The sequence below is a fragment of the Dipodomys spectabilis genome, unplaced genomic scaffold, assembly GCF_019054845.1.
Source record: "Dipodomys spectabilis isolate Male_0828 unplaced genomic scaffold, ASM1905484v1 ptg000108l, whole genome shotgun sequence".
In the NCBI taxonomy this organism is placed as follows: domain Eukaryota; kingdom Metazoa; phylum Chordata; class Mammalia; order Rodentia; family Heteromyidae; genus Dipodomys; species Dipodomys spectabilis.
The window spans coordinates 10490626-10500117 of NW_024870785.1; the positions used below are offsets into that span (position 1 = coordinate 10490626).

The following is a 9492-nucleotide window of genomic DNA, read 5'->3' on the forward strand; positions in this document are numbered from 1 at the left end:
GTTTGTTGTCTGGCTTTGCTAATAAAGTTTTATTGGAATAATAACAAAAAGAATACCTTTAAAGTCACACCCCCAGTGACCTACTTCCTCCAGCTAGGTCCCACCTCCTACAGTTTCCATAAGCTCCCCAAATAATGCCATCATTGGGGGACTGTTGTTGAAGACATGAGTCTGTAGTGCACATTTCAGATTCACTCTATCACATTTGCCTCTTTCCTTCCTTTGACCTTGTATGCTGGTATTGAAAACTGTCTTTTCTAAGCAGTGCATGCCTGGATGGCCTTTTGAAAAACGTATATGGACCATTTACATTAATATAATTATGGAAGCTGGGCACTGGTGGCTCATGCCTGTATTCCTAGATACTCAGGAGGCTGAGATCTGAGGATCACAGTTCAAAGCCAGCCTATTCAGGAAAGTATATAAGACTCTTTTTTTTTTTTCTTCTGGCTACAAGTTTAACAATCTCCATCTTTACTGGGGTGGCTGACCATGTCCACTACCAAATCCGCCTCTAAACTGGAATTCAGTTGCTGACCCAGCCCCAGCCTGGGCTTTCTTGTCAGCACCAGGGGCACAGCACTCAGTCTGTAGGTGTCTCTGTCAGCTTCACCTTTTGTGAGTCTTGCAGGCCGCTCGCCCTCCAGACCTTTTGGCCGAGGCCTTCCAGTCTCAGGTCGGCTGCGGCGCAAGGTAACAGGCACAATCTCAGGGCAGGTGGAGGTAATCACGGAGATACTGCATACCCTCGTTGGTCAGGTACCAATCAAAATGCCTCCAGACAAACTGTTCTTTTACGTAGCCCCGAGCCTTGAGAGATTGCATGGCCTTCATGACGTGAAGGTTGGGCACATTCTTGTCTGCCAGTTCTGGGTGCTTGGGCATGTGGACATCCCTCTTGGCCACCATAACCCCCTCCTTAAAAAGGAGTTCATAGGGCTGGGAAGGTGGCTCAGTGGTAGAGTGCTTGCCTTGCATGCCTGAAGCCCTGGGTTCGATTACTCAGCACCACATAAACAGAAAAAGCCGGAAGTGGCACTGTGGCTCAAGCGGTAGAGCGCTCGCCTTGAGCTGAAGAGCTGAGGGACAGTGCCTAGGCCCAGAGTTCAGGCCCCACAACCAGCAAAAAAAAAAAAAAAAATCCCAAAAAAAGGAGTTCATAAATGGCAATCCGTTTTTTCTTGGGCATCAACATCATGGTGGCTTCAGGGTCCAAGGCCGAGGCTGGAAAGGTCTATAAGACTCTTATGTCCAATTTACCACCAGAAAACCAGAAGTAAAGCTGTGGCTCAAAAGTAGTAGAGTGCTAGCCTTGAGCAAAAGAGCTCAGAGACCTCCCCCACGATATAACCCTGCTTTCACTGTATTTGATGTTGGTATAATTTGTGGAGGGTAAGGGAAAAAACAAATCGTTTAAATAGGGATACAGGTGGACCCATTGCAACAATGAGATGTACAAGTCGTTATGTCGAAAAACGAACTTTACAACATGGGGGGGTAGGAAGGGGGAGGATATGCGTGGGGGAGAGGGATATGGGAAGGGATAGGAAGGGGAAACAAAGGAGGAAGCAGCAATGCTTGATAAGAAATGCACTCATTATCTTGCCCATGTAATTATAACTCCTCTGTACAGTATTTTCATAATAAAAAATTAAAAAAAGAGCCTAGAGGCCATGCCCAGGCCCTGAGTTCAAGCCCCACAGCTGACAAAAAAATAAACACACACACATATAAAATTATGGATATATCAGTCTTAATTCTACTACTGTACTTACTTTGCTTTGTCTGTTCTGTATCTTCTTTCTTGCTTTCTTTTGGGCAAATGAAATATTTTAAGGTATTTTAATATTGTTGCTTTTGTTGAAGTGAAATTCATGTAACATAAAACTATTTTGTGTGTGCCAGTACTAGAGCTTGAACTAAGAGGCTGGGCTCTTTCACTCAGGGCTGGTGCTCTTACCACTTGACCCAAACTTCCATTTTTGGCTTTTTGCTGATTAATTGGGGATAAGGATTTCTTGAATTTGTCTGCCTGGGCTGGCTCTGAACTGTGATCCTCAGATCTTAGCTTCTTGAGTTTCTAGGATTATATGTGTTGAGCTATCAGTGCCTGGCTTAAAATGAACTGGAGTAGAATGAGCAGTCACTGGCATTTAGTTTCAAATTCTATTTATCACCTGTCTAGTTTCTGTCTGTCTAGTTTCAAATTCTATTTATCATCCCACAAAGGAAATCCCATATCCATTGGATAGTTGCTTCCCATTTTTCTCATCTCCCCTACCCTTGAAAACTGCAATTCTACATGCAGTATCCTTGGATTACAGATACACCAGTTATTTTTATTCTTCTTTGTCTGTGGGCTTATTCCTTATACATTCTTTTACATATGTATTTATATTTCAGTGGTTATTTCAGAAGTTGTAACACACATCCCTTGCTTGCTGGATTAGAATTTTATTGCTTTCCAGGGTAAGGAAATTATATGAAAACACACTCCAGTGTTCATTTCCTCTACCCAGAAACCTACTGAAGGCCAAGATTAACTTCTTAAGTTCTAAGACACCATTTTCTGCTTGGCTTCTTGTTCATTCACCCTGAACTCTTACATATCAGCAGAAATGCAGAGAAATTGCCAATAGATTGCTGAGCTCACATTCATATGGTTTCTTCTGTCTGAGATCTTGTTCCTCAGTCCTGCTAGGGACTTAACTTTTTTTGGTGGATTCTTGCTTAGCATTTTCATATTTCCCGGTAAGGGATTGGTCTTCAACCCGTTACTCTGCCATTATCAAGAGCAGAAATTTGACACCTTCATCGTATAGCAAGGACACAGAGATCAGGCGGGGAGAAGTGAGTACCCTAATTTCACATTGCTAATGAAGGTTGAGCTGGAATTAGAACTCAGGTCTCCTTGTACCCGTTCCAGTGTTGTCTCCCACAGCAGGCTAGGATACAGCCCGTCTTGCTCTATCAGATGCTCACTTAAGCCATCATTGGTTCACTTAAATAGTTCTTAGGGTCCTATTCTATGACAGGCACCCAGTAAATAAATACAACTATATCTTCTTTTCCCTTTCTGCTGCTTTCAAGAAATAGATTAAGCCATACAGAGATCCAGAATAATAGTGTTACAAATAGTAATATTTGTTTTCCCTGTACTTAACAGACTGGAGGTATGCATTCCAGGTGGGAGATGTGTAGAGGATTTTGTTTACCTCATGGCAAACAGGAAGCACAGTGGCTTTAACTACTAGGTGTTGATTGAGCCAGCATGTCTGACTTAATAGTGCTCCATTCCAACCAAAAGGATGGAAAAAGTGGAAGGGTCATAACACCTTCCTTCAAAGTTCTCCATAGGCATTGCATACTCTACTCACATAGTTCATCAAGTGGAATTTGATCACATGGTATCTACCTGCAAAGGAGGCTTGGAAATAATGAGGTTTATTCGGGTAACTTCTTGGGCTAAAATGTAGGGAGTCTATTACTATATGGGGAAAAGGAGAATGAATACTGAAGGACAATTAGCAGCCTCTTCCCTTGTAAATGTCAAGCTGAGACCTCAGAGGAATGCCTTGTGCTTGCTTGGCTTGTTTACAGCAGGTACTCTATACCACTTGAACTATACCTTCAACTCATCTTTTTGCTGGTTAACTGAAGACAGAATCTGGCTTCAAACTGAGGTCCTTTGAAGCTCAGCTTCCTGAGTAGCTAGGATTATTGGCATGAGCCACCAGTACCCAGCTTCCAGCTTTTTTCCCCCCTTTTTGTCTGTCAGAACATAAAACTCAGGTCTTTGGTACTGTCCCTAAGCTTTTTGTATTCAAGGCTAGCACTAGCTAGCTCCACTTCTGGCTTTTTGATAGTTAATTGGAGGTAAGAGTCTTATGGACTTTTCTGCCCATGCTGGCTTCAAACCATGACCCTCCGATCTCAGCCTCTTGAATAGCTAGGATTACAGGAATGAACCACCACACCCAACTTCTAGCTTGATTTTTATTACACAAGTAATACCACTCACACTTAAAAAAAATCGCAGAAAGGGGGCTGGGAAGGTGGCTCAGTGGTAGAGTGTTTGCCTTGCATGCCTGAGGCCCTGGGTTCGATTCCTCAGCACCACATAAGCAAAAAGGAAAAAGCTGGAAGTGGCGCTGTGGCTCAAGTGGTAGAGCTCTAGCCTTGAGCTGAAGAGCTGAGGGACAGCGCCCAGGCCCAGAGTTCAAGGCCCCACGACCAGACTCAAAAAAAAAAAAAAAAAAAATCGCAGGAAGGGCTGGGAATGTGGCTTAGTGTTAGAGTGCTTGCCTAGCATGCGTGAAAGTCCTGTGTTTATTCCTCAGTACCACAAAAGCAGAAAGAGCCAGAGTGATGCTGTGGCTCAAGTGGTAGAGCTAGCCTTGAGCAAAAGAAGCACAAGGGCAGTGCTCAGGCCCCGAGTTCAAGCCTCATAACTGACCCCCACCCCTGCCAAAAAAAGAAGGAAAAGAAAATATAGCTGGGCATGGTGGCTCACTCCTGAAATCCTAGCTACTCAGGAGGCTTAGATCTGAGGATCAAGGTTCAAAGCCATTCCGGGCAGGAGAGGCTGTGAGACTCTTATCTCCAGTGAACCACTCAGAAAACCAGAAGTGGCACTGTGGCTCAAGTAGTAGAGTGCTAGCATTGAGCTGAAGAGCTCAGGGACAGAGCCCAGGCCCAGAGTTCAAGTTCTACGACTGACAAAAAAAAAAAAGGAAAGAAAGACAAAAAGAAAGAAAGAAAGGAAATACAGCCAAAAAAAGAATTAAAACCATTTATATTTACTCTGCCTATATTAATGTTTTGATGAAGATAGAAACAGAATTTATGCATTCCCCTTTAATAATATTTATGACATATACATATCAGGTACTACTGTGTTATATCTACATTTTATTATTAAAGCTGTGTATTATTAACCAGCTTTTACAGATGAAGAAACTGAGGTACACTGAACACTTGAAATTTACCCATCCTCAGTGTTGTTCTAACCTATACATGTATGCTAGCATATTTTTTAAACTTGATAATACAAGCTTTTCAAGAAATGTATACAAAAGTAGAGAAAAATGAACAGTGATACCCACGGTCAGTAACCATCAACTCCTATTAAATCTGATTTTACTCATTTTCCTAGCCATCTTCAATCTCCCCTCCCATTGTTCTAACCCAGATCCAAGAGGCTGTACCATTTTATTCATAATGTTTGTATCTCCACATTTAGAAGGAACAATTTTATGATTACCATCCATCTAAATGGAGGAACTTCCTAACATCATTCACTTTCTGTCATTGATTGATTAACTATATAAGCTGGACACCAGTGGCTCATGCCTGAATCTTAGTTAATCAGGAGGCTGAGATCTGAGAAGAGGTTTGAAACCAGCCCAAGCAGATAAATCTAAGAAACTCTTTTTTTTTCTTTTTGGTAAGTCATGGGGCTTGAACTCAGGACCTGATCACTATCCCTGAGCTCTTTTGCTCAAGGCTAGCACTTTACCACTTTGAGCCACAGGGCCACTTCTGGTTTTCTGATGGTTAATTGTAGCTAAGAGTCTCATGGACTTTCCTGCCTGAGGTTGGCTTTGGCTCAGATCTCAGCCTCCTGAGATTATAGGCATGAACCACAAGAGCCTGGCTAAACAATCTTTCTTTACTAAGAAACTGAAAAACTGGGCTGGGAATGTGGCTTAACCTAGCATGCATGAACCCCTGGGTTCAGTTCTTCAGTGCTATTTAAACAGAAAAAGCCGGAAGTGTTACTGTGGCTCAAGTGGTAGAGTGCTAGCCTTGAGCAAAAAGGAGCTCAGGGACAGTGCCCAGGTCCTGAGCTCAAGCCCAAGGACTGGTGAGAGAGAGAGAGAGAGAGAGAAGGGGAGGGAGGGAGGGAGGGAGGGAAAGAAACGGAAAAACCATGGACATATTCTCTGTACTATCTGGAGCTAATTTCTCTTATTTATGACTTGTAAGACTTTCTGATTTCTAATTAAGTTCTATTCTGTTTTTATTCCACAATAAAGTTTTTATTTCGTTATATAAGGGTCTTCATAATTACTTTAACTGATTTTCACGTTTGCCCAACAAACTAATTGACCTCCTATTATTTTGTCAGAGTGTGATTGACAAATATGGCTCCTGTTTTGGATTTGTATTTTGTAGGGGATGTAGACAGAAAAAGAGAGTAAGTAGAAAATAATTAGACCAGTTTCAAATTGTGATAAATAGCATATAAAAGCTAACAAGGAGTAAATATAGAGAAGAATGGAAGCAACAACTTTGAGAAACAACTTGCTTTTACTTGCTTGAAGCTCTGTTTAAGACAGCCTTGGGCTGGGAAGGTGGCTCAGTGGTAGAGCGCTTGCCTTGTATGCATGAGGCCCTGGGTTCGATTCCTCAGCACCACATAAGCAAAAAGGAAAAAAGCCAGAAGTGGCGCTGTGGCTCAAGTGGTAGAGTGCTAGCTAGCCTGGAACTGAAGAGCTGAGGGACAGCGCCCAGGCCCAGAGTTCAGGCCCCACGACCGGACCTCTCCCCCCCCCCCAAAAAGAGCAGCCTCTATTATTGGTATTTAAAAGCAATTGCACCTTTCAATGTGTCTTTTACTAACTGCTTGCTACTAACTACTTAATACTCCCTAGGGGCCTCTCTCTCTGTCCCTGTCTCTCTCTCGGTAATGATGAAGTTGTGCTTCTACACCTCTATAATTTGAGCACTCCATGCTTTCCCTCAACATGGTAGCATAGAAGCCTTTGTACTTGTCTGGTTTGGTGGAAAGAGAAACTTCTACTTGGAGTTTAAGCAGGAAAAAACATCTCCCATTGGGCAGTAATATAGTTACCATCAGGCTTGTCATTTTTTTAAGTGATGGCTGTTCCATCCATGAAAGTGTTTTTAATTGAATTGGGACATAGTTATTGAAAAGTGTTCATACTATCAAAATTTGTGCACGAATAAAACCTCTATCAAGACTTTTTCTCTCACTTCCAATCTTCAAGTTGGCCTGTATTGGCTTTTGGGCCTGTCTCCTGTTACTTTCTATTTACTGTGAGGTGAGCTAAGTTAGACCGTCCAGGGGGATCTCCACTGGCAGATATGTGGGATGAAGATTGTCAGGAGGCCTGGCTTATTACGACAGCTCTGGAGCGAGCATCCAGAGTTTCTGGGACTATCACACTCCAGGGCACTGTGAGTGTCTTTGGTATTGGTCTATGTTGTTAATGTTCTTTTTGAAAAGATTGCGTTTGGAACTGCATGCAACTTAGCACATCACTTACCACTTGGTAATTTGGGGAGATTAAAAATATCACAAAGTGTAGTTATCATCCTATACTGTGGCACTTCTGGGTATTTACCAAATGGAAAGTAATCATAGAAGGAAGGGACCAGACAGGATCCAAGTTGTCAAATCTGACATAGCAGACCATTTGGAGCAGGGTGGAAAAGGATGCTCAGATGTTTCAGCAGGTGTTTTAGGTGCTGGAACAAGGTAAGCAGTGGGAGACACTGAAGAATGTGATGAATGACTAGAAAATAAATGAGCTTAGCTTGCCGTCCTCCAAATGCCTTCATCTCATTTTGGAAATATGCTCCAGAGTGAATTTATGTATGCGTAATGATTTGCAGATTGCTTTTCCACCCCACACTAGCCATAGTCTGAAACAGTTCCGGCTCATTTCTTGATAGAAGGCATAGCTTCCCATATAGGAATATTCTGTACTGTATATAACCATTCCTCTACTGATAGACACTAAATATTGTCAATAATATATCACAAGTATTTGTGTACAAATACCTTGAATGTGTGTGTGTGTGTGTGTGTGTGTGTGTGTGTGTGTGTGTGTGTGTGCCCATAGATAGATTCTGACAAGTGAAATTCTAGGATGTCAAAGGGTAAGGATCTTTGAAATGTTAGTAGACTTGACCATATTGTTTTCTCAAAGGCATTCAAACAATGCACTGTGAACCAAAGCCTTTTACACATAGCATCTTGTTTTAGTTTAAATTTCAATGGTAACTAGAGAGGCTGATTTCTTTTCATATCTGTTTTAACATCTACATTTCTTTCTTTCCTGTTGACTTCTTTCCTGTTTGAGTTCTTTTTGTGTGGTAGAGATACTAACCTCTGGGTTGTTACCTATATTGTAAATATTTTCCAACTGCTTCTGGTTTTCAAGTGTTTGTATTATTTATTTTTGCTATGTCAAGAGCTTTTTTCATTTTTTTTTTTTTGTTGGTCATGAGGCTTGAACTCTGGGCCTGGGTGCTGTCCCTGCGCTCTTCAGCTCAAGGCCAGCGCTCTACCAGCTTTTTTCATTTTTAAGGAGTCAAATTTTAAGACTGTTTCTGTCTGATAGGTCTGTTTTCCCCAAGATTAGCCATCTTCCTTGACTGTGCATGCTTCTATGTTTCCTATTCAACTACAACATGTTAGTGGCTGGACTCCAGCCAGAGATGGAGGAGGGAGGGGATGAAGTAGGACTAGGGAGAGAGATGTGAAGAGAGGATACTAAAGCCAAAAACTCTTAGCTGATCCTCTAATGGCTCTTGCTTCTCTAAAGATAGTAGGACAGATGAGTAGGGGGAAGTTTGTGGTTGCCTGGCCCCTCTCCCTGCCTTCATTCCGTTTCTTACAAGAAATGCTCATATTTGCCTCTTAGCCACAATCTCATTCCTTCCTGCTTCTATAGGGGTGGAGCTTTGAGTTCTTTTCAGGAAAAGAAGAAAAAAAAGTGAAGGTCAACTGGAGAACGTACATGTCCCATTGGCAAGAGAAAGGTCATGTTAGGTTGTGTGACAATCTAACATAAAATAATTTTGAATTGCAGGCTGGGAAAGTATTCCCTGTGTGTTTCCTAATCTTTCTAATTATATGGAAGAGTCATTTGGCATGGTAGAAATGTTCTCCACACCTCTTTAACTCTAGTGAATCTCTTTCACTCGAGAAACTAGGCCCCAGGCTGACATCCTTTGGCAGGCAACAACATGCTCTTGTTTTCATCTTATTTATTTTCTACAGCTACACTCTATTTATGACAAATAATTCTAGTTGGGATTTGGAGTGGAAGTATTAAGTTTCCTCTTAAAATAGATGTATTTTCAGAAAAATGGGGTCAATATAACAAAGATTTTTACTGATGCTTCTCTACGGATGAAAATTTGGAAAACAGATAGCCACCTAAATCCAGGTCTATATAGCCCACCCCCTCTTTCCCTAATTCTACCCTTACCAGGGCCTCCACAGCCTGTTCTTTGCTACCCAGAGGCTCCATGCCATCTAGCTCTTTCTCTTCCAATCACAACAGTACTGATCCAAACTTGGCACTCCCTTTTCTGAAGGGATTTATATAGGGGTGTGAATGGGTGCCAACCATTCCTAGTCACATTAATAGACTCTCTTCAATAATGACCTTGGGGAGACAGGCCTTTTAACATAAGAGAAAGTGGGAAGAGCCTGTGGATTGTGCTCATACAGAT

At 42.0% G+C, this 9492-nt stretch overlaps 1 pseudogene; it reads right to left on the reverse strand.

Moving 5' to 3' along the window:
- Nucleotides 1-458: 458 nt before the first annotated feature.
- LOC122114436 lies at nt 459-9287 on the reverse strand (annotated as a pseudogene).
- Nucleotides 9288-9492: the final 205 nt, after the last annotated feature.